Consider the following 25,865-nt stretch of genomic DNA (forward strand, 5'->3'; position numbering starts at 1 on the left):
TACCTGCTTCAATATTACACACACCCATCCCTCTTACTAATTACTCTATTTATGTATATTGAGTAGACTGTAAAATACAATTTAATAAAATAAATTACTAACTGGGCGTTAACTTGAAATCATTGTTTAGGAAGCCTCTGAAAAACTAAATTTCTTATTGACGGCAGGAGTCACGACATGGAAAACATGGAAAACGATCACTAATAGATTTCTTTCTCGAAGACTGGCGGATATCAACTTAATCAGATATGCTGTAAGAAGCGTGTTTCATTATGCATAACCCCTGTTGATTTACGTGTTGCCTGTGCACATGGCCATTAAAGTACGTTGAGATAAATGGGCTAGCTGTCTTCTCTTGGTCGGTCCCACCCTTGTGTTGGCTGCTGTGCACCGTTCACCACTGAATCCAACTCCTTCATCACCCACACACGTGGTTTTGTAATGGCCGTCTAAAGGGAACCGGGTACCGTGTTATCTAAGTCCTTCAGGACCTCTGTCCGTCTGATGAAATGACATTTGAAGACAAGACATTACGTTGTCACGATTTAGGGGTGTGACTATAGACGGGGTTTGGATTGGTGAATGCATTTGTTGAGCTACAAGCACTTACAACGCTATCGCTGATCTACACACTTTACAAATCACTAGAATATGCGCTAAGTCTTCTCAGTCTGCTTTCAATAGTCGTTTCCTAGTAACGGATCTTTAAAGTGGAGATTATTCAGCTTCTGTGGTCACGCCGTTTCCTACTAGCCAACACTCCACAACTCACCTCACTGCTCCAACTGCCCTGGTTATAACATCTCGACATGGACCACATAGATAACACCGTCCTTCTAATGTTGCGTACATGTCCGTTGCCGCAGGAACGCGTTTACTGAGCCGTTGTCTAGAAATGGCCGCGGCGCGGACCACAGAAAACACCGTTCTTCTGTTGCGTAAGTGTATATTGCGGGCTTTGCCTAGCAGCGCCCGCTGTTGATACAGTCACTGCTTAGCAAGGGGTAGACGTAAAGTTGTCCTTATGCTTAACCAATTAAGCACTACGCCATGAAGACGTATGGGGGAGTGGATGTATAGATCACGTTTTCCCTGACCTCGGCACTAGTTGGAGGTGAGTGGAGCTTCACGCCCTACCTCTTAAACCCCGGGGAAATATCCCCCTGTACCCATTGGAAAGGAGGCTGGGTGGGCCCCAGAGCCGGTCTGGACGACGTGGAGAAGACGAAATTCTTCACCCTACCGGGACTCGAACTCGGACCCCTCGGTCGTCCAGGCCGTAGCCAGCCGCTGTACCGACTCAGCTATCTCAGCTCCCTTAGCACAATATATTTTTGTGATAAGCCCAGCAAATTAATATTATTGTCATTAATATGTTTCCTTTGCATGAATTTAGTCATACTTTTTAACATCGTAAAGGTTTTAATAGATTTAAAAAATGCAATACTTTTCAGCAAGAAAAGAATTTTGTCCTACTAAATGTTAGTCCTCGAGGTATTTGTTTTTGTGTTAAGGACAAATGTTTCACTTTGAAATGGTCCTTACGACCCATTTTAGAACATAATATTGCTGCAAGCAAGTACTTCCTACTTCCTTGTTACACTGACTGCACTCTCTGGTTTGCCCATTTTGTTGAAACAACGGGAAATAAATTGTCTCTGCATTTTCATCTCCTACAGTTAATTGTTCTGTTGTGGTTTCATTGTTTTGGTTCCTAACTGGTGACATCATTATTCATTTCAAAGAAAAGTGATGTGGGTTTGTGTTTGCGTATACTGCTTTTGTGTTCCAAAATATTGTAATAAAATTTATAGATGAAAATATAACTTTTTAATGACGAATACATGATGAGACGAAAATTACTTTCGAGACATTACATGAGTATTCACTTTTGCGGACAGATGAATACCATCGAAAACCTCGGTCTCTTTGGCTTGTCGAAGGAATCGACTATGATTTGAAAGAAAGAGTGAAGGATTTGTACTGTACGAAGTTAGGGAGATTTTGTAGTGATAGTATTGAGGCATATTTGCGCAAAGCAAGAACGGTGGAGCCAGATAATCAGCCGTTGCTAGCGAAAGATTCTCAAGTGACGTTCGTTTCTAGGCAACGGTCACGAGACAAACAACGGAAGAACGTATTTTGCTAGGCAGCAGATTACTAATGAACAAGGATAGACGGCTTCTGCTACGGAACGGTTCTGTAAACACTTTCCCGCCGCAACGAATACACATGCAGTAGAGGAATGATGTTTTCTACTTGGTCCGTGCCGGGATATTGTAAGCAAGGAACAAGGTTATAGCTTGGTCAGTTAGCCTGTGAAGAGAGAGATTAGTGCGCAAGGGGAAGGGAGCCGCCATTCAGAGAGGACTTGAACACGGAAGCAGATGAATAGCAATTGTTAGAGCCGTTAACAGGTAACTACAAGTTGAGACATTGGTGGCTGGAAAAACAATGTGTGCTCTAGTGATCTGTAAATTATGGAAATTAGCGATGGCGCTGTAATTAAGTGTAATTACGAGTTGTGTGTTGAAGTGGTCAGTAAATCCAATATACAATCCAAAACCCCGTCGAGAGTCACCAATGCACGTGACAGTATCATACATTCAGATTCATAGTGAGTGTGTGTTTCTGTGAAAATCTTTAAAATCATCCGTGAGCTTCTGAGAAAAATGGTTAAGTATTTTGAGAACTAATTTTTCTCTATCAGTTGACACTCGCAACTAACAACACGAAGACTAGGAAATGAAGCTTACCATCACTATTACGGGTAACTGCAATATATACTAACATTGTGCGAACAAATTTATACTTCTTAGCAAGAAATGCATTTGACTGTGAATTATGGCAGTAAAGAACCTTCGTTAAAAACACGTTAAACATTGTATTGTGCGGCAGATACCTTGTGAAAACCTTAGTAGCATTTCTTCAGTAGTGTACCCGGCTACAATCCCCGACACTTACTTACTTACTTACTTACTCATGGAGCTGAGCCCTTCTTGAGAAGAAAATATACAGCTACTCAATTTCCCAACATTTTATGGAACCCGAAGGTTCATTACCGTGTTCACAAGAGCCCTCCACTGATCCCTATCCTGAGCCAGAGCAGTCCAATTCATGCCATCCCATCCTATCTCTCTGAGATCCATTTTAATATTGTCCACGCACATACGCCTTGGTCTTCCCAGTTGTCTCTTTCCTTCTTGTTTTCCCACCAATATCCTATATGCATTCATCGTCTCCACCATTCGCGCTACATGCCCTGCCCACCTCATCCTCCTTGATTTGGTCATTCTAATTATACTTCGAGAAGAGTACAAGTTGTGAAGCTCCTCATTATGCAGTTTTCTCCAACCTCCTGTCACTTCATCTCTCTTCGATCCAAATACTCTCCTGAGCACCGGATGAATTTAAAAGTTTGTGAGGGGAGGGATGCCCTATTGTTTCGGAACATTCCCAGTGAATATCCTTATATCTTCTATTTTTATTCTTTTACAATCCGACACGAGTCATGCGGCTCTCCGAATGAACCTTAGTAAGTCATAAGATTGCAATAGATATGACTTTGCACGTCCCAAAGTTGTACTGACTGTCCATTGGATGTTATTTTGGATGTAGTAGCACACAGAGGAATGAAATGCCGCTGACGTTTCCGGGGAACTTGAAACAATGTAGCCACCTTTACGACAAGCGAGACCTCGAACTGCAGATGAAAGATAAAGCAATTTATTCTCGTGTAACTCATGTTGAATGTTGTCTCACAAATACATGTCTGAGTAACCGCTGGAGAACCTCTCGCTTGTGTTTTTAAGTCCTACGTACAGTAGCAAGTATGGCCGGCCTTTGGAACATTGGCTTTGATATCTGTTGAGCGGTGTGATTTCGCTACGGAATTCAGGGAACCGCTGTTATTTATTTCTCCCCTTTCAACCCACCAGTAATCCCTTCCTCCACCCTCGGTTTCTTCTCTCTTATCTTGCAACATATCCGTCCTTTGATTTATAGCGCCGATATAGCTCGCAAGCCTAAACACCCTGCCAAGAGTGTGGATTCTGCTATCGTCCGCCGGAGCGCAGTGAGGCTCAGGAATACCTTCTCTGTTTCACAGGATGAGTCCGGACAGAGTCACGCGCATGCGTGGACTGTTATCAGACAGACATTCTCGATATCTCAGTTGTCGACCGGCCGCAGAAGAGACCTTCCTACATGACTTTCTAAACCACGAAAATTCCGTTTCTTATTTAAGAAATATTTTGTAAAACTCTTTAAAAAATTGTGACGTGTATACCCATCACTAGACAACGACTCGGTAAACCATTCCGGCGAAGGCAACGGACCAATAAACACACCTCCTTAATATTAGAGGCTATGTTTTCTGTGTGATTCTTGTCGAGGGGTTAAAGAACACAGTCAGAAGATGCGACCGAGTAGAGTGTCATAGTCGAGAGTGGAGAGTCGAGCTTCGAGACGCCAGCGTGTCAGGGTATGAGCTTTAGGCCAGAGGAATTTAATTTAGTCGAAACTTCGGAATTGGCAGCACGCGACAATATCGTTTCTGAAACCAAATCGTTAATTTATCTCTAGAATTACAATTATAGACTTAAAAACTTAACAGTGCTATACCGAATTGTTCAAACCAGCCAGAGAACTAATTAACTACCGATCGCTACTATGCAACGAGCTGACAGTCAGGCATATGAAAACTGAACACGCTTAGTCAACAAAGAGTGACACAAGTTGAACTAGTTCTATGCGAATTTTCGATTTTCTTTAAACAGAACTGAAAACTTTAATATTGCGGTGTATAGACCCGTTGCTATGCAAATACATCGAAAGGAACAACGAAAACAGCCGTTGCTGAGCGACAGCACGGTAAGAACGACTCTACAACAATAGAAGAACTGTTGGACAAGTGTTTTCTGTGATGTCTGTGTTGTTTCAGATAGTATTTATTGAAAGTAAACCCCGTTGCTATGCAGCGATCGCGAAATAAGCAACTACACAGTGACCGTTACTAGGCAGCTGCCCGTAAAGAACAGAGGAAATGTGTTTTCTGTGCGGTCCGTGCCGAAATGTTGAAAGCATGATAAATTAGGAGTTGCAGTTAACCAGATAACCGCTGGGGTTCAGTTGTTTTGAGATGTTGCTATGAGAAGCTGCTAGCTGAGGCCGGGGACAGTTCGGGAACCCAGGGGAAGGGGAACGTCCGAAGCTCGAAGCCACTACGAAGCAACGGCTAGTGAAGACTGTAAGGTAGGCCGCATACCAGTCTGAGTCATAATTCTGACGTCATGACTCATACCTGTGTGCGGCGGTTTTCATAATCTCATCCCTTTCAACTGCGCTCCTTTCTTTACGTCATGTCGCAGACATCGTGTCTTGACGCATGTCGGTGTGCGGCCTACCTAACAGACTGAGAAAACGTATGTCTTACGGTGATTTATGAAGTTTGTAGAACAGTGAGAGCATAATCCGTACTTGCAGCTACGAGTTGTAGGAGTTCAATAAATCCGATTGCTATTCCGTACCCCGTCTATGGTCACTAAAATCGTGACGATATATTACAGAAATATATCGTCTCTCACGACTAAGTTAGTTCTACGGCAATGTCAACGGATTCAAGCACGATGGAGTGAAATACTATTAAAGCAAAATGTTTTGAAATATTACCAATTGTGAGAGTACGCAGTAAAGCGTAACGCTACTTAGGAAATGTGGAGAAAATAACAGAGAGACAACTGATATAATAAATCGTATAACGAAACCGCATTTCACGACACAGTGTAATTAAGTTCCATCCTTGACCACGTGATAATTTTGGCCCAAATAATTAGTTGTAGGCCTGCTAACCGTTTATAAGCTGAGTTCTTGCAGTAAAGGCGATATGAGTGTAATACCTCCATGTTCAAACCAATATACTGCGTGTTACTGTGGTAGCAGAAAATTGTCAATAGGACAGCCCGCTGACGAATCATTTTCAAATACATCTCTTTGTCTTTGTAGTGGAGACTAATGTGTTTTCTGCGAGGTACGGACTGAATTTATACATATAAGAAATTCATTCTTTAGTGGGTGAATATACATAGTTCTGTTGTTATCATCTATTAAAGAGTAGGAAAATCACACACAAGCTCTGGAATATACGGGTGAACTGACGGTACGAGTGGCGAACCTCATCTCGCCAACTCGCAAAATCGACTTGTTTCAGTACAGCCTGCGATCCTGTCTCTGTGCTGTGTAGCTACGAGTATAAGGAGCCTGAACTAAGGGATCTGTCGCAATGGATACGACGTATCCAATAACACGGTTCATTATATAAACTTTTAAAGTAAGTGAGATTACTACTTTTCCGTGGAACTGCTAAGATAGGTTTTAGTCTTGCAGTTACGCCCGCGTGATTCGATTACCTGTACTGTCAAGGCGTCGGTGATGAATGGGATCTTTTCGTAATGTGATATTGGCCCTTCTTCCTCAATTATGTATCACCTTAATTATTCTCGGTGGTGTTCGCAAAATCCCTTAAAATATTAGAATTCTTCAGACACACTATACTTGTACGTGCTTGCTTTGGTACTTACTGAAAATTAAGACGTACACAGAAGAGACTTACACAACGTCTTGAGACATTCATGCATCAGGGACAGATGCGGAAATGTAATTAGTAGCAATAGTATAGTGGAAGCTTACAGCTTGAGAACAGAAGCGACAGACGAACACCAAGCCGCAACACAGAACCATATCATTTGGACAAGTGGACGGCGCCCCTAAGAGAGGTGCAAGAATTATATAATTTTCAGAAATATGAAACCAAAATTAAAGTAGAAAATGAGTGAAATTAACCAATGGAAACATATGTCGAGTGTACATCAAGGGAATAAAATAAGAAACACTGCATATGTATAAATACATGAATATTTTATGCAGTTTATACAGTGCGACAGTTTTGGCGTATACAAATCACTTGACTATGGCCGTTTGAGGCCGAAACATGTCGTAAGGAGAAATAAAAATGAAAATAGTTGCATTGAGGACAGAATATTATTGTGCGTGAAAGTTACAGTTTGTTAATGTTAACTTTAATGAATGAACTATACATATTTTTATCCTTGTTGTGAATAGTGACATCCTTATACAGGGTGTTACACTACTTTAGGGCATAACTGCAGGATGTCATTTCCTAGGGTTTTATGATCAATAAAGTTCATATAAACATGTGTCCGATTTTGGACTGATACGGAGTTATGACCGTTTTGTCATTCCCGTACACGCCCTCGTGTGAACCGCGTCTGTCAGCTGGCGGGTCGCTATTTTTAGCCAGCTACAGACAGAGCGTTCTCGTTATCTCGACACTTGAGAGGTACCTAAGGTGTGGTGGGTTGGTATGTCCGGCGCGGTTCACAACCGAGCGGCAGCCTGTGTTGCGGCCGGTGGTGGCATTTTCGAAAATCAGCTTTAAGCACCAATCAATTCAAATTAAAGGTAATTTCACGAAGTTAACTTTACATTCATACTTTAAATGCATCATGTATTATGCTGGTTTATTATTTTGTTCCGTTTATTGCCAGTAATCGTTACCTTCTATTCTGAGTTTAAAACGGTCCTTAACCTTCCAAAATCGGACACATGTTTATATGAACTTTTTTGATCACAAAACCTAGGAAATCGCCTGCAGTTATGCCCTAAAGTCGTGAAACACCCTGTATATATTGTAACTTGTACGAGGAAAGCAGCGCGTGAAAACGTAACGGGCGATGTTCTGCAGCAAACGACGAAAAATGGAAAGTATTGAAGTATTTTAACTTAAGGAATATGTAGCCATGAGAAAGTAGTCATGAATTCATTTCACGTTAATCCTATATGGGTTTGGACACTCAAAACTGCCGAATTGTGACATTTTTATTCATTATAATTTTTATAATAAGGGACAATTTTTAATAAAACTGAAATTATGCTTTACTAGAATTCTGTACTATCTAATACATAAGGGGCACGAGGCAGCGTAGTTGGTTGAGGCAATATACTACAAGCCGGAAAGTCGCGATGCTGTTATCGTGTTCAGTATGAGAGTAATTTGGCTACGATCGTGTTATCTTGTCTAGGATCACAGTAACTCTGTTACGTTGCTATTATCGTTTTTAGGACGACAGCAAGTACAGTAGAACTTGGTTATAACGTCATCAAAGGGACCTAAAAATAGTGTCGTTATAAACGAATGTCGTTGTAACCGAAATGGGCACTTCCACAGTAGCCTTATGTTAGTCACGTAAAAATCTACCAAAAACCGAGTTAAAATGTTGCATTTTTTAGTGAAATACGTAGTTAAGTACAGACTAACGTAACATTAACGTGGAATTGCCCAAATGTGTAATATCAAAGACATATTACAGCGCTTTTCACTGACAATACACACAATATTTCACGAATCACTTTAACTTTCTCTTCAATGCTTAAAACTTTCCTTTTCATTGCCATGTTTTCGCTACTGCACTTCTCTGGGTTTAGGCAGGAACACTATAGGGTAAGTAGACAATGTGAGGTCCTGTTAGACGAGATTCTAGGAAAGGAATGCAGTTAACAACCTGCCGCGTCCTCTTGCACTATTCACGCAGTCCCACCCCACACCCTTGTTTTCGCATAAAACCCACGCTCCTCTTGCAGCCCGCGGTCGTATTCTTCCAGGACAGACATGTCAGCAAGTAGAGAAAGTGAGGGTGGGCAGACACATCGAACTTTCCCACCATATCAGAGAAATTCAGGAATGAAAATGACGTTACATACGAGGTTGATGCATTTGTGCATGTCGTACTAAGCAAGGTGTAAAAACAGTTGCTTTATGAGGAATTAGTTCGTACCATTGAATATTTGACGCAATAGACAAGGTGTCGCAGAAACCGATGTTGCTATAACCAAGTTTTACTGTATTTTTTATTGTTAGTGGGGTGGGACTAAGTCCCTTGCACTGCGGCCACTTCTGGCCTATTGTACCAGCCCCAGATGATAGGTGAGGGTGATTGTGGAGCAATTGGTGGAATGCAGATTGGCAGGGGAAACCGAAGTTCTCGGAGAAAACCTGCCCTAGCGCCACTTTGTCCACAACAAATCCCACTTGACCAGACCCGGGATCGAACCCGGGCCGCCGCCGTGGGAAGCCAGCGACTAACCGCTTGAGCTATGGCGCGGCCAAAGTAAGTAAGTAACAACAAAATATGGAACCTAGGCTAACAGCCGGTTTCCGTAGGTTCATTTCTCCTTCTGAAATCTTACACAGAAGACTTTTTCCATCTAAAGAGACAATAATTTAGTTTCATTTTCTTGCAAGGGGAAATATCTCATTTCTTTTCAATCCCCTGTCTAAATTACACTTGTTTTCGAACTGGAATGCCTGAAGTTTTGTAAGCGATAACAAAGACCGGTTATATTTCAGGTATAAAACATTTCTTTTCCGGAGGGAGATATTTTAAGATGCGTTGAGATATTTGTGTAGATACGGCGAAAAGCGGAAACGAGTCACTTGATTCGAGTAAGGCCGCAACTTTTACGAGGACTTTTTCTTCTTCTTTATATTCAAAGTGATTTTTGCTAACTTCGCAGCCCCCGAGATATGTAAGAGCATTCCGAGTTGGAATTGAAGCGCGTTATAAAACCGAACCCTACAGTACGGAACCACTTTCGATTTGCCCTATCAATTTTCTTTTTCTCACACTCGCTTTTCTGTCTTCCTCCACAACATCGTTTTCGCATTACTGACTGACTGACTGACTGACTGAATGACTGACCGACCGTCGGTCGCAGTGTGACTTTGACTTACCTCCACTGCAGCCCTGCGACTCGTAGTAGGCGACTAAAAGGGAAGTCTCGAGTCTGATAGAGCAGTGAAACTGAGTCCACTCGGTACATAGGCCACTACTGGCCTACTGTATACTAGCCCCAGATGATAGTTGGTGATTGTGGAGCAATTGGAGGCATGAATATTGGCAGGGGAAACCGAAGTACTCGGAGAAAACCTTACACAGCTCCACTTTGTCCACCACAAACCCATGCTCGAAGCCGGGCCGTCGAGTTGCAAGCCAACGACTAACCGCCTGAGCTATGGTGCTGCCTATCTGAGACAGTGAAATATGGTCGCTAGCCCCACGGGACTCGGACCCGAAAATGACATCGCTGGCTAGGACCAACAACAGTTCTAAACGACAGAAGCGTCCTCTCGTCAGAGAGAGCGCCCCACATCAAGAAACCAGCAACTGACAATAATAAGATCTGGTCGTAAACCCCGGATGAGTAATTTATTCCAAGACATACTGGCCGACTGACGGTCGGCCGTAACATAAGACTCAGGCTCAAGAACAGCGGAATAGCCTTTGTTAGCAGCCGTTACTGTAACTGCAGCACACATGAAATTGTCTATGTCTTCACTAGACGTTTCCTGGTAACGGATCCTAACAATATCCTCTGCTTACGTCCTTACCATCTGACTAATATCCCACAATTGACTCATTTGTCCAACTAATTGCCAGGCTGGCGGCCACCTCACACCAACCTATTCAGAGACTGACTGACTTCTGCAAAGTCAAAGTCACATTGCGACGGTCAGTCAGTAAGTCTTGGTGTCGAGCCCCATCTGGGGCTCATGGCCAGATCTTTTATTAGTGTGTGACAGTTACGGTCTTGTTTTTGTGGGGCGTCTTCTCTGACGAGAGGACGGGTCTTTTTTTTTTTTGTATATGCTTCTGGTCCTTGTCAGCGCAGTCTTTCTCGGGTCCGAGTCCCTTTGTACTGGCGACCATATTTTACTGTCTCAAATTTGAGACTTCCATTTTCGTCGCCTCCTATGACTCGCAGGGTGAAGGTGGAGGTATTTGACCGCAGCTCCCAACCTGTCTCACTTATGACGTCTCGGCACGGACACCACAGGTAACACCGTTCTTTTTTGTTGTAGTTCAGTCGCTGCCACAGGAACATATTTTCCAAGCCGTTACTCAGCAACGGCTCTTGCAAATTTATCTTGCGGTCTTTGCTCAACATCCTGTCTACGTGTTACAATATATTTCTACTGAAAAAGAAATTATACTTCGACAAACTTTTATTTTAACTTGCATAGGAACGATTAGAAATGCGTTCAGAATTTTTGCCTGGAAATTGAAGCCAAGAAATAATTTGGAATATCTGGGTATAGGTTTGAGATCGAATTAAAATGGATGTGAAGATGTGCCTCAGAATATGGAAGAGTGGCGGGTTCTCATAAGCCCAAACACGGTGATGAATATTTGGGTCACATGAATTGCTGATAATAGTTTCAGTAGTTGAACACCGGTTAACTTTTCGCAAAACACTGTGCTCTGCGGAGTTTGTTGGCCAGTTTTTTTTTTTTACTCGAATCCTGACTTGGCTGTTTAAAGGACATGTCGCCATATTTATTTCACACTTACTCGGACCGAAGCAACAGCATGGCTCTGATATAACGCGTATTCCCTTTCGCTTATGAAAACGAATATCAGACTCCTTAATAATAAATTATTGACGTCAGCAGTGAAAAATTGCCCATCTAACTTAATTATTTCGGGTCCAGTGTCGAGCCGTAACAAATAAAATTACAAAACAGACCTGACGCGGCATATGCAATAATAAACACGTCCATGGCTGTGTCAGTATTTACGATGCGTTGATACGCTACAAGCTGTTTCATAAATGGATACCCCTTATCTCCCGTGGAGAGCTTTCCTGTACCTTTTATGTGGATGGTAAAGTAGATCTGGTCCCCGAGCTGAGTCCTAGTAACTTCTAAGTTTCACATAACTGTCTTTAAAATACATTTTAATAATCTTCATTAAAATGTGCATTACTTATCAGGCAATAATTTCCTTAGGAACCTGCAACGAGAGAGAAGAGCGGAAGGTTTTCTGGACATTCCGAAAATCCGTCGGCACTTTGAGTGTTCATTTCCTTTTATTCAATTTTAATTTTCCTATCTTTATCATTTCACAACTCTTTTCACATTTTTTATTGTTGACTTCCTCTTATTTCATTCATTAATCGTTTTCTTTTTATATTTTCTTTCGTACAATGGTTTTGTTTCCTTATTACGCTCCTTGTATGTCTCTCCTTGCTCAGACTGTTTTCCTGGGTTTTTCTTTCTTAACATCTTGGCTCACTCAGTCTGATTTCATCAGGGTTTCTGAAAGAGATATGCCCTTCTAGCACAGAGTAACGCGACCATCTCCAACCCAGTTCCCTCTGAATCAAAATGTTAAGTTACTGATTCGTACAGTTCCTTCATGCCGTAATCATTGGACAGGTTTCAGGATATGAGAACTCTCTGTTGCTCTTTCGCCACAAAATATCTAATACATTACTTGTTAGACATGTGTGAAGAATTTCGGTGTATGGCGTAAAACGTATTAAGATTAAAGTGGCTCAGCATGGGTTCTAATCATCATGGGCATTTTTTTCTTTAACACGAATATTAAAATTTCATAATAACAGACGGTTTCTTTACCAGCGTAGTGACTATAATGAATTCTGTCTCGTCTGGGATATTACATCGTGTAGTCTGTTGAAAGCCAACACGTTTCGTAGGAAAATTTCGTTTCAATCTTCAGGATCGAATAATAAACCAAGCAATAAATCAGTGTGAAATCAGGTGGCAAGCAGAGTTTTCATCTCCCTGATTAGGAAATAGTGCTGATTCTCTTTATATTATTTTCTAATGATCTTTATTTAGAGTGGCTCATGTCCCACTGCTCGTCTCACCAAATACGACCATGATCTCAGATCGTTTTTGTCCGGTAATGTGTAACCGTACCCCACTGCACCCCTGACGTCAGCCTTGCTCTCAACTATAGTAGTTCTCAATTCATTGCCCTCTTCTGCACGTCTGTTTCTCCCCACGCGTGCGCAGTCTCTCGGTTCTAAGCTCAGACTGAGATTTTACCGCAGTCATTCTGACAGCTCGCGAATTCTCTATCAGCCTCGGTTTCCGGCAGTATCAGGGACCATCTAGCAAGGTGCGGCCTCAACTTGTAATTTCAGGAGAGGCGCGCAGTACAGAGTAGCCTGACACTCGTTCAGTTCCCATAACAGTATGATAGCATGAAGGATACAGTACACACGGAGTCAATATTCGGGGAGGTCATAGTATCGGCCATTCTAAGCAAAAAGAGTGTGTATGTACATACGTCCTATTCCGAACGGTTTCCGGGATAGAGGCGTTACACTGTACAGATCCAAAACTGTGGATAAGAAAGAGATATTAGGTGCTGTTTCTAATTTATTGTTCAAGTGACAAAGTTGGTACAGTTTACTTAGTGTAATACATTTAAAAAAATTCCACCGTCAACATCAGTGCACTCTGCAACTCGTGTGAGGACATGGCGTGTTGCTCGTCTGTGCAGTGAAATAGCTCCATCTCGGAAACCGTTCGGAGTAGGACACATGTACATATACACTTTTTTGCTTAGAATGACCCCAAAAGTTGACATTTCCTCCTCGGAAATTCTGTATAAGGACTCATCGGTTCTCTACTCTATCGGATTAAGCGCTTCTAACATCTTCCTTTAAAATCAGAAATGTCGGATGTAAGGTTTCCGACGGGCAGCAAAAGGGAACGAGTTGTCTGCGCACACAAAGTTGTGTAAGCAGAGTCTGGAAACGGGAGAGCACATTTACTGAAGGATTCGTCTTGCAGCGCTCTCGGGTGCCGAACGATTGGCTTCAGATGAATATTCTGCCTCTGGCTACTCACTGGAGAGGGAGGTGGCCTACGGGTTCCTAGAAAAGCGAACTTCCTGAGTTCTGAAAGTAGTCTGTCCGTTTCTGCTATCAATTCCTTGACTGGTGCCAGTAGGCCCAGTGTCCAGTGCGAAACCCCGTCTATGGTCGCACGTGCGTCGTGACAATATTTCCGCAATGTATTGGTTGTTAAATATTTGGGGGGGGGGGATGGAGGAGGTTAAGGGATCTCCCGCCCTTCTCAGGGATCACGTGTATACAAACACACAGGCTCGGGAATTGCAAATGCCTATTAGAGCGAGAGAGACAGAGAATTATAAAGTAGGGTAGAAGAGTAGGTGGAACTGAGAATTCGTGGGAAAAGTGAAAGATATTTTATTGAGGGGATGGACGAAGAGAATCGTTTCCTAGAAGGTTCCCAGGCCTCGCAAATACAACCTACACGGCGTCTCATTGCTAACTTGGATCTAGTTTTCTGGTATAGAGGTAATTACCTTTATTGTACTGCCACGCAGTACATGTGACTATACACACGGTTTGAATTGGTGAATAAATATAATTGACCGCTTACAGGTCGTAACTACAAATAACTATAACACTATCGCTATTTCCACACTTCCTAGTTCACTACAGCACACAGTCTAATGTTTTAGTCTGTTACTAGACGTTTCCTGATAACGGTTCCAATTATGGGTATTCTTCTGGCACCGGCTCAAATCGTCTCTTCACAGACTCTCGTACAGAAATGACTTCATCAGAGTCACTTTACGACTGGCGCCTTCCCGCCAATCAGCTCGTTTTGACGACAAGCTCCATGAGACTCACGACCAGCTGTGTGTTCGTTTCAAATTCATCTTTTGCACTGTTGTTTATATTACCTTATAAAAGGTAAAACTATCCCTGTAAGAGGCCGTGAAGGGCGATAGGGTTGTAAGACGTCGAGGCTCCCACATCTTCTAGACAATCGGATCACAGATGGCAGTAAGGTTGTCAGACTAAAGCGCCGCCGCCTTTACCCCCAGGAAGATTCCTGGTACTCATTTCTGTTGAAGGCTAAGTCGACCCCAAGGCCATAGTGCGGCTGAAAGTATTAGATCAATTGAATAAATACACCTAATCTGGACTCGAAACCGCGACCTTCTCGGTTGTAGCACGGTGCCTCAACCAACTACGCTAGCGCGTGCCCCTTAACTTTATCTTAGAGTAATAAAAATATTTACAATTCAAAATTAAATAACTTGATTCCTCCTTTACTTTAATTAAAAATATTTCGCAGATTTGTAACTTAAATATTTATCCCAGAGGAGATAACGGCGGATATAAGGAAATAAATTAAATGCATTTAAAATTAAATCTGAGTTCTCGAATTTCCAGGAATGAAAACAGTGGAAGCTGGCCAATATTCCACGCCATCTTAACGCTCGGCGAGTAACTTCAGTTAATTCCAAACAATCCCCGGGAGCCTTTTCCTCTGACGTAACAGACTTCAGTATTTTTGTAAAGAAAGAGAGGGGATACTAAATTATTACAGAAGTCTGAATCTGACTAGAAACTTGTTTCTCAAAATATTCTAAAATTCAGTGGATTTCCCAACTTCCTAAACTTCGTGTTGTTTTACACGTATATTAGTGCCGTATCGTAGATTAAACTTCTCGGGAGAATACTAAACTGAATTCTGTTGTCACGTGTAGGTGTGATTATCGACGGGTGGATTGGTGAATGGATTTATTGACCACTTATAAACAAAACTCGGAACTGTAAGTAATTACAGCGCCACCGCTTATCTCCATATTTCACAAATAACCACAGCACCCGCTAAGCCTTTCCAGCCTGCTGTGTCGTCGCCAGCCGTTACCTGGCAACGGCTTCTAACAGTGGGGATTCTTCAGCATCACGCACTCAGGTCCTCTCATCACAACCTCCCGTTCAAAACTGACTAAAGTAACTTTATCCCTTGCTTATACCAAATCGGCACGGACCACACAGAAAACACATCTCGTCCATTGTTTTGTCCAACTGTTGCATTATTAACAATATGCTGCTTAGCGTAGGGAACGTGTTTACCGAGTCGCTGCCCAGAAACGGTCTCTCTTTACAGAGTTCCCGCTTGGCAGCGAGTCTGTACACTACAATATCAGCAGTTTCCACTGTGAGACCATCGAAATTATAAATCGATACTAACAGTTCAGTTGGCCTAGTCGTTCTCAGTCTGACAGCAAGATTGCATGGAGTCTTGTATTCGGCAGGGACTTGCTTCGAACCTCAGCCCGATTTCTGCATATCCCGAGTATCTTCGTGATATATGCCAGTGGTTAGAGGTGACTGCTCTGGCGAGGGACAGCAGCAATTGTAAACGTTAGACTCATCCTATAACCAGAAAGGATGTTATGCAAGGACTATGACCGCAAGTGTTCAGCTGAAAAATTGCTGGTCGTAAGTCTGAAGGGGCTTAGTGCCAAGACGAACTGATTGGCCGTAAACCTCCAGTCGTAAGGTAACTGACCCTGATTGTGTCACGATTGGCAGCAAATCGCCAATCGTAAAGTAACTCTGACTCTGACAGTGCCAGAGTTAGTGATAGTCAGTGAGCTGGCAGTTGAAGACCTGTTGAGGGATTATAGCCAGCCGGCAACGACATAAGCACGAAAACAGAGGAAATTGTTGGGAATCGTTACCAGTCAACGCCTGTTGAAGATTTAGTATGTCTTATAGTGAGAAGTCAAGTATGTGAATTAGTGACTGGTCTACTGAAACCAGTATCTGAACGTGCCCATGCGTCAGCTACCTACACATGTTCCATATTGTGGGGAAAAATGTATTGTAAATACAAAAAGGCCTAGGAAATGCCCATCCAGTCTTCTGTAGCACATTCCTATATACATCTTGTTCTATTATAGCGGTTACCCAGAGATTCTTAATATAGATCTTAACTTAAATCTGAGACTATACTGTTAATAATCTGTACATTTACTTCTTTTGCTTTTCTTGCATAAGTATTGTAATATTTATATAAATATAGGAATGTTGTTTATGAAGTAACAGACGCTCTGCAGAAATCTTTTTTCTTCTAGCCTTAAGAGCTGTGTAACTGACTTTGGGTATTCTTTTTTGCTGCTCTCAGAGCGCCCTTCATGGTTGCCCTTTCCTCCTCGTACAGTTTACACTCTCTTCTTCACCAAGCCAGGTCTCTGATAGCATTATGACATCTATGTTGTGGCTCCTCTGTTGGAATTCTGGGAACTTGTTTCTTAGGCTCCTAAAGTTCCATTGAACTATCTTAATTGGTTGATTCCAGTTGAATTTTATTGTGATGTTCGTGAAGCTCGACGGCTGTGCACAGGTGTCTGACCATTGCTTTAGAGTCCCCGGAGTTTGTCACGAAGTTGAGTATCTTCACCCATACGTTCTTGACTTCGGCCTCCATCTCAATGGACTGCAACTCGTCTGAAGATTTCTCTAACACACTCTGGTCTTTAGAGCTGTTCCTTTGCGCAATCTTGTTTGAACTCGGTGCAGACGTTTGAGTCCCGCTGTTGTCCGTGATCCATTGCGCTCTCCCGGGGTTGCCTCGGGACTTCATTGTTTTCACGTGTCTCAATATTATCCGATTCCTTTCGTCTTCTTGGCGTTTTGAGAAGGGGGGAAGTTCCTCATATTTGGTTCCGCGTACCCTCGGGGGTTTTCAACAGTAAAGAGAACGCAGGGTTGGACCGCCATGGTTGTGACCATTTTTCTACAATTTTTCGTTCTTCCAAAAATCCGACATTTCTATGAGCCTTGATTTGATTGATTTCTTTCTGTTTTTTTTAATTACGGGGCATCGCTCGCTGTTTGTTCTGTGGCCACGGTTACGATTTAGGCATTTTTAACACAAGACCCTTCATGGTTTGCTTCTCCGCATGAGAAGCATTGCTTTCCCATCTTACAAAATTTACTTATGTGGCCGAATTTCCCACATTTGTAACATTGTCATACTGCTGCAACAAACGTAGTAACTTCAATTTTCATACTGCAGAAATATACATGAGGGGACAATTCCTTTGTTCTAGAGGTCAAACATACTGCCCTTCGCTCTTTCCGTACCAGTCCTTCTTTCCTTAGTTTCTTCGTTTGTCTATTTGTTTGTCATCTTAAGTCTGACTGCGTCTGTTACCTGGAAAGGTGTGGAGTGTTTGTTCTGATTGTCCAAGTTGAGCTGTCACATCAAATTTTCTATCGGTACAGCTTTAATGGCTCCCTTTTTAACAACCATATACCTCCGTATGTATGCAGTTAGTCCTTCTTTTGGAATATACTTACTTACTTACTCATGGAGCTGAGCCCTTCTTGAGGAGCTGCCAATTCTGCAGCTACTCAAGAACTTCCCAGCATTTTACGGAACCCGAAGGTTCATCACCGTGTTCACAAGAGCCCTCCACTGGTCCCTATCCTGAGCCAGATCTATCCAATCCATACCATCCCATCCTCTCTCTCTAAGATCCATTGTAATATTGTCCAGCCACCTACGCCTTGGTCTTCCCAGTGGTCTCTTTCCTTCTGGCTTTCCCATCAATATCCTATACGAATACCTTGTCTACCCCATTCGTGCTACATGCCCTGCCCACCTCATCCTCCTAGACTTGATCATTCTAATTATACTTGGAGAAGAGTACAAGTTATGAAGCTCCTCATTATGCAGTTTTCTCCAGCCTCCTGTCACTTCATCTCTCTTCGGTCCAAATATTCTCCTTAACACCCTGTTCTCAAACACACTCAGTCTATGTTCCTCCCTTAATGCCAGAGACCAAGTTTCACACCCACACAGAACCGCAGGCAAAATTATAGTTTTGAATATTCTAATTTTTATGTTTTGGAATATAGATCTGTCAAAACTTTGCTTCCATTCTTTCTGAGAAGGTCACTTCCCTGATAAATCGGGCATACTGTCTAATGGATTGGAAACTGATCTTGGATTTAGATATGACGTTGAAGAAGTCAAATTGCCTCCACTTTTTCCTTTTTTGCTTTCACTAATGGGGTACCAGGCCTCTTGACTTTTAGCTGGATACTGAACGGCCCATGTTCGTACATTTTAAAGCGTAGATCACTGAATTTTCCATTTCTGTTGCTCTTGAAACCTCCAAGGTCTTCCGTTCCATTGTTTGTGCCTTCATTTCCCAGAGGTTGTCCTCAAGACTCTGCCTGTTGCGTTGCCAGTCTTCTGTCCTCTCCTTGGCTTCGTCATCATCCCGTGACTCATTTAAATGTCGATGTCTATCAGTACTCTGCTTTACGCCATCGGTTGCCGATTTTCTTGCTTTTCGCGGCTTCTAAGAGTGCTAAATTGTGCCATCAGTTCCTCTTCTGATGACAGTTCAGGTCCTGTATTCCCCGCAGCCCTCTTCTTTGGACCAGACTGTGCTGATACCTAGTGTTACATATATAAAAACTATTACGTACGTTACAGGTCTTTTACTTCCATTTGTCACCTGCTTACTACCGCCCCCTCGTAACTTGCAGACAACCGTTGGTTTCTGGTACATTTCACGAACGCAGTTGAGTCTCATGATTTCCATATGAGGGACCATGTAATCAAAATCCAAACTTACGTTCATGAGGTGGCCACAAGTCGACTGACTGCTAAACTGCCGTGTAGCGTGTGGAACATCTGTTGTTGTGATTAGAACAAGAAGCAAAAGGACAGCCAGTTTGGTTTTCGGACTGGAATATGGATAGGGACTTCACTGCGGTTTAAGTGAGAGGTTAATTTCCAGTCTCCCGTCTTAACGTACCTGAAACATGAAGATTCTCATGAAACTTGGCATGAAATTCATGTAAAGTGTAGTCAGGTCGGCCGTATGTTATGCTGATGTTCATATTTGTGTATCCTGAGCCCTTTGGAGAAAGTCGCTGAAGTCTCATTGATAGGTCGCTGAATAAACAAGAACAAAATATACAGTGTGTCTGGAAGTTCGGAGGTCCCTCACTGCCACCTTCCACGATCGCTGGATTGGACGTGGCGGACCAATTCGGTGGCCACCACGTTCGCCGGACCTCACTCCGCTCGATTTTTTCTTCTGGGGTTACGTGAAGGACCCTGTGTTCGTGCCTCGAGTGAATGACCTCCCAGATTTACGAGCCCGCATCCGCGAAACGATCGCTACTGTAGCAGTGGACAAGTTGGAAAGAACGTGACAAGAAATTGAATACAGATTGGTTATTGTTCGTGCTACCAATGGTGCACGTGTAGAGGTTTATTAGTGCTTCAAGTAAAAATTCTTTAGTTCTTGTATTTCCTGTTGCTTCGTTTACCGATCGTTCATACTTTCTGTTCTGAGATCTGATAAAATGTGGGAGATTTGAATGGAACACCCTGTATAATTAAAATTCTTGGGGTGGGGTGAGACTTGAGTTCACCTGGTGCGTCGGCCACTAATTGGCCAACCCCGTATGACAGATAATGATGAATATGGATCAGTCAGTGGAATGAGAAGTGGCAGGGGAAACCGAAGTACTCAGATAAAACCTTCCCCAATGACACTTTCTCCACACATCCCACATGTCCTAACCTGGAGTTCGAACCCGAGCCTCCGGGGTGTGAAGCTGGCGACTAACCGCCTGAGTTATGGCAGGGCCTTAAACAAATACCTAAGCAGAGATCATTTTAAGCTTAATGAAAAATAATTTTAGGTTACATATTTCTGAGACAGGAACAGAAATTAAATATCTTTTCAATTTTAATGCAGACCACAACAATAAAAACGTTACATTTAAACACTTTCTATAATTTCGGAAATTAATCAGGCGGACGAGCAGATAGAAAGATATCGACCATGAGTGAGGCGCTGTGTTCCTCTTTAGTTTACAGTAGTTAAAGGTGTACAGAACTATAAGGTATATTTTGGACTCTATCCATCGTCTGGTATATATAAGACAAAAAACACAACGTTTCGGGGACTGGATGTGTCTCCGTCGTCAGGTTGATGGGGCAAGATCACTGGCTCACCAGTGATTGAGACTAGCTCTTTCTAACGGGCCCAACTGAGTAGGTCTATCTTGCCCCACCAACCTGAGGACGGAGACAGATCCAGTCTCAGAAACGGTGTGGTTTTTTGTCTTATATATACCAGACGATGGATAGAGTCCAAAATATTCCTTACAGTCCTGTACAGCATACTCTATCGTCAGAATCCTTTGAAGTCTATTAGTAGTTGAAGGGTCCGTCTGCAAACTTCCTGTAGGTCTATATGCTTGTTTAGTCTCGAAACCGTCTGTAGTTCTCATTTTCTGCTTTTACTTGTATTGGGAAAATGAACATATGTTTTATACAGAGTGATTCTAAATTATTGTCTGGGTTTACGTTTATAGGGCACTTAAACCCCGACAACAATTTCGAATCATCCTCTATATTGTATTTGTTCTTTTCACGGTATTTTTACGTACATAGTGTTTATGTAACCGAAATATTGTCATTCCATTGTTCAGGTGGTACAGTTTCATCAGTAACTTGTATTTTATTGTCTCGAGTTTATACCGACATGGTTCGGTTGAAATGGAATACATAAATGATATGCATTCAAATGTTTGAGTGCTCTTGGGAATAATCCAACATCTGTCAGTACTCAGACAGCGGAGTGTCGAGCTGTATGATTTATGAACAGAAGTTTGAAGCAGTAATGGCCTAACCCCTTTAAATACTAAATCTCTTCTGAATAATAACATTCTTCACGTGATAGAGTGATTATAGACGGGGTTTGGATTAGTAATCGGATTTTTTGAACACTTACAACTCGCAACTACAAGCAAGGATTGTGTTATCGCTGTTCTACACATTTCGCAAATCACTATAGGACACACTGGGTCCTGTTAGTCTATTACAGACTTCATTAGCCGTTGCTCGGTGGCGGTTTACAACAGCGAACATCCTTTTTCCTGTGGATCCCGAACTGTCCCGGCGTCAGCTACCAGCTTCTCTCAGCAGCAGCTCACAACAGAACCCCAGCTGTTATCTAACTAACTCATTGACTTAACAAACGGACTGACTGCCTGCAGACTTTCTCTCAACTTACCCACTGTCTCCACTAACTTGTCCTGCTTATAACATCTCAGCACGGACCGCATAGAAGAGTTGCTTATTTCGCTGTCGTTGCCTAGCATCGGGCCTACATCCCACAATATATAAAATTCAGTTGGTACTACACACGGAACTAATTACATCTCCTCTACGAACAACAACCGATTAATGCATTTTAGGGAAACAAGTCTCTGTTTATTGTGAGAACGGTACGAAATACAAGTCGTAAAGTAACTTTGGCTTTGACTTAGACTTAGATTAGTGGCCTGCAGTTGAGAGCACAAGGACGAGAATGAAGCATGTGATGATTCATTACAGATTGGGACAGATGAATACAAATTCATTGAAGATGAAATAACAAGAAAACTTCATAGTGATTTGAAGCGCTAATTTCTGTGTTGAGATCCGTTGCCAGGAGACTGCTATTGAAGACGGAGGACCCTAGCGCATGTGCAGTGTTGAGCTGAAGTGTGTAAATTAGCCATAGCGCTATAATTGAGTGTGATTAAGAGAAATTTTAACCCGAAGTGCCAGTAAATCCAATCATCGGATCTAGAACACGTTATTTTCGTCACGCGTACCCCGCTACACGTGATAGTATGTTCAGGCAGGTGGTACATATAGTGACCACTGAGCTTCAGAGGTTTATTCCACGGGCCATTTGGGCGTTCGCGTGAAGGGAGCAAGGAAAGTCCCAAGGGACTCGGACCCGAGAAAGACTGCGTTGGCAAGGGCCAGCAGAATATACGAAAGACAGACCCGTCCTCTCGTCAGAGAGGGCGCTCCACAAAAACAAAGCCGTAAGTGTCAACCAGTAATAAATATTGGGCTCGACACCAAGACTTACCGACTGACTGACCGTCAGTCGCAATGTGACTTTGATTTTGAGACTACTTCAGTTTGTATTTGGCCTTAGAAGAGAAGAGTTGGTATTCGTCAAGTGGACAGACTAGAAGACACTTCACCGAGAATAGCGGTGCGAGAGTGTCGTAACATTGAAGACGAAACGTCCGAAGACGTTTTAAGTTGTGAATAACTGTGAGTGTGAGTGTGAGTGTAAAAGTGACTGTCCAATAAATATATGTTCAAATCCGAGAACCCACACAAATTTCTTGTCGCGTTGCCTATCAAACGCGACAACAATAACAACAATAATAATAATTGGTAACTCTGACTTATGTAGCGTCGATTGGCAAGATGAGAGTGGATAATGAATTGGAAAAAATTCGGAAGGGCGCGAGCATGCACAAATTCAAATTGCTGTTCCAGAATTTCCCTGGAGGGACTAAGGAAAATTAGAGACATTGCATATCCAGTATACGTGTAATTGGTACCACCGCCGAGATTCGAAACAGGTAGTTCCCGAATACAAATCAGAAGAGCCGGCTTGCTCATTCTGATTGGTTTGTAACTCAGACATGCGAGTACTCTCTTTACTTAGACCGCTCTTGCGCTCGTGTATGTAGCTTGCTGCGCAGACGCGGTTTTGCTATTTACTGAATATCCTATAGCAATTGCTGTGGTCACTGATGTGATGCTTATTTGCTGACCTCCACAAAATTATGTCGAGTATGGTTTCGCTGCAAAACTGGGCGACAGGCGGGTAGGAGGGAGTGGGCACGACTTTGCAAATAACAAGCGAACTGCGAGGCATTAACGTATATGTGCAGCTTTACCCTCCTCTACCCACATATGCCTGTTCGTGTGTCTGTTGCAGAAGTTGTAATAGAGGCAACGATTCGTTTTAGATTCGCCAAATAGTAGATACTATTATACAGGGTGTCCCAGGATGAGAAGTTAATACAGTACACTGTACAGACGAGCAACACTCCATGTTCTCACAGGAGTTGCAAAGTGCGTTTTAAAAAAACAATCGCTTTGTGGGGCGTGGAGTCCAACTGGGTCCACTCGCCACGGCGTCTACTGATTGACCTATTATAGCCTGCTCCGGGTGATTATGATGATGGAGAATTTGGTGGAATGAAAATTGGCATAGCTTAAGGTATGGCGCGGCCTTGCAAAGTACATTGATGTTGACGGTGGAATTTTCGAAAAATGTATTATACTAGGTAAACTGTACCAACTTTGTCACTTGAGCGATAAATACCGGTATTTGAAGCAGTACGTAATATCTCTTTCTTATCAACAGTTTTGGAACTGTACAGTGAAATAGCTCTATCTGGAAAACCGTTCTGAATAGGACACACGTACATAAACACTTTTTTGCTTAAGATGGCCGATACTGTTATCTCCCAGAATATTGACCTTTCCTCCTGGAACACTCTGTACATATGTACACATATATACTGGCGCATCAATACAAAAATTACAAATTAAACAAAAGGAAACAACGCGAAGAGAGAATGCGGATGTTTGTGGTGCAGTAACAGATAAACGAGTACAAGTATGTTTGTGGTTAAGTGTTATTGCTGAAGAACAATACTCGTATAGGGTCATGCCTCTCTTCTGCCTGCAGTATCAGTCGCAACAAAAAGCAAACACTCCGCGATTTTAGTCCACAAGCGAACTATACCGACCGAGCGACCGTCGCTTGGCGAAGTTAGTGACAACTTTTGCGAATAGAGGTGTCGCGTGGTCAGCGCAACGAATCCCCACGGTCGTTAATTTCGGTTTTCTAGACCGGAGCCGCTATTACCTTGAAATAGCTCCTCAGTTATCAGTTGCGTATATTAAAAAGTAAATAGAAAACTTCATAATGGACACTATACTACCGAAGAGAAGCGTTCTGTTCTCCATTTTGCTGTCGGCGAAAGGGCTAAATGCAAAGGATTTTCACAAAGAAGTATTTCCTCTTTATGTTGGGAGGTATTTGTCACATAAAGTGGTTCACAAGTGGATGACAGACATTTCGCTGATGACGAAGAGATTGTAACGGAGGTGCGGAACTGACTGAGACAGCAGTCAAAGACTTCAATACTGCGGGTTTCGACGTATTGGTAAAGCGATGGGACAAGTTTATCAATGTTGGTGGAGGATATGTCGAGAAAGAAATGTTTTTCCCAGGTTCGAATGTCACATGTTTCCTTTTTATATTTATTTGTGACCTATTTGCCAACCCAACTGCTTAGCACCATTTAACATTCTTCACGAATGTCGTGAAGTAACAAATGATAGGTTTAGAAATATTTAAAGAAGTTTAAATAGTTAAACATCGCTTGGGCTTTACATTAAAAGTATTTCTACAGAAATTAAATCTGTTTCTTACTTAATATTGTCACGTGTAGGTGTATGTGACTATAGACGGGGTTTGGATTGGTGAATGGATTGCTTCACCACTTATACACACAACTCGTTAATACAAGTAATTACGGTGTCACCGCTAAACTCCAGAATTCACAAATCAACACAGTATTCGCTAAGCCTTTTTCAGCCTGCTGTGTCTTTACCAGCCGTTTCCTGGCAACGGCTTCTGCCACTGGACGTTCTTCAGCTTCGCGCCCTGAGGTGCCGTCTTAACAGGCTCCCTGCAGAACTTAACCGAACTCATTGCTCCAACTGTCCTAGTTATTGCTCCTCGGCACGGGCCACCTAGAAAACATCGTTCTTCTGTTATCGCGTTCCTATTCGTTGCCGCGGGAACGTGTTTACAGAACTGTTGCCCAGAAACGGTCGCGGCGCTGACTACAGGAAACGCTGTTTTTCTGTTGTTGCTTGCGGTACCTAGTAACGGCTGCTGTATATAGAGTCACTGCCTAGCAACGGGTGTATAACCCACAATATTATACTCAAGTGTCCTGTTGCAGAGTGTATTCAACTTTGTATTCCCACTCCTTGCCGTCTTTGTGCAGCCTTATTGGTATATTATATAATTAATATGAAACACTACATGTTTCTACGCTAATTGGATATCATAAGGTGTGTAAGATGTTGAGTTGAAGGAACCTACTGCTCTGCTGTTACGCTGTTCTGCTTTTCAGTTTCGATGTAAATGCTTGAGAGTATTCTACTACCACAGTCTATAAGTTCGTGGATTGGCCACAAAGCGTCGTTGTAGTGCACTACAGCGGATAGGTTGAGGCACGATATGATGCCCTGTCGGTTCATCTCTCGTCACAGCAAGAGGCAG

General features: G+C 42.6%; 1 protein-coding gene across 1 annotated transcript in view; it reads left to right on the plus strand.

Annotated features, from left to right (window-relative positions):
• The window catches only part of LOC111871130, a 231,342-nt gene that overhangs the window by 107,605 nt on the left and 97,872 nt on the right, over positions 1-25,865 (plus strand). The gene's annotated exons all lie outside the window — the stretch shown is intronic.

This window comes from Cryptotermes secundus, unplaced genomic scaffold (genome assembly GCF_002891405.2).
Source record: "Cryptotermes secundus unplaced genomic scaffold, Csec_1.0 scaffold250, whole genome shotgun sequence".
In the NCBI taxonomy this organism is placed as follows: domain Eukaryota; kingdom Metazoa; phylum Arthropoda; class Insecta; order Blattodea; family Kalotermitidae; genus Cryptotermes; species Cryptotermes secundus.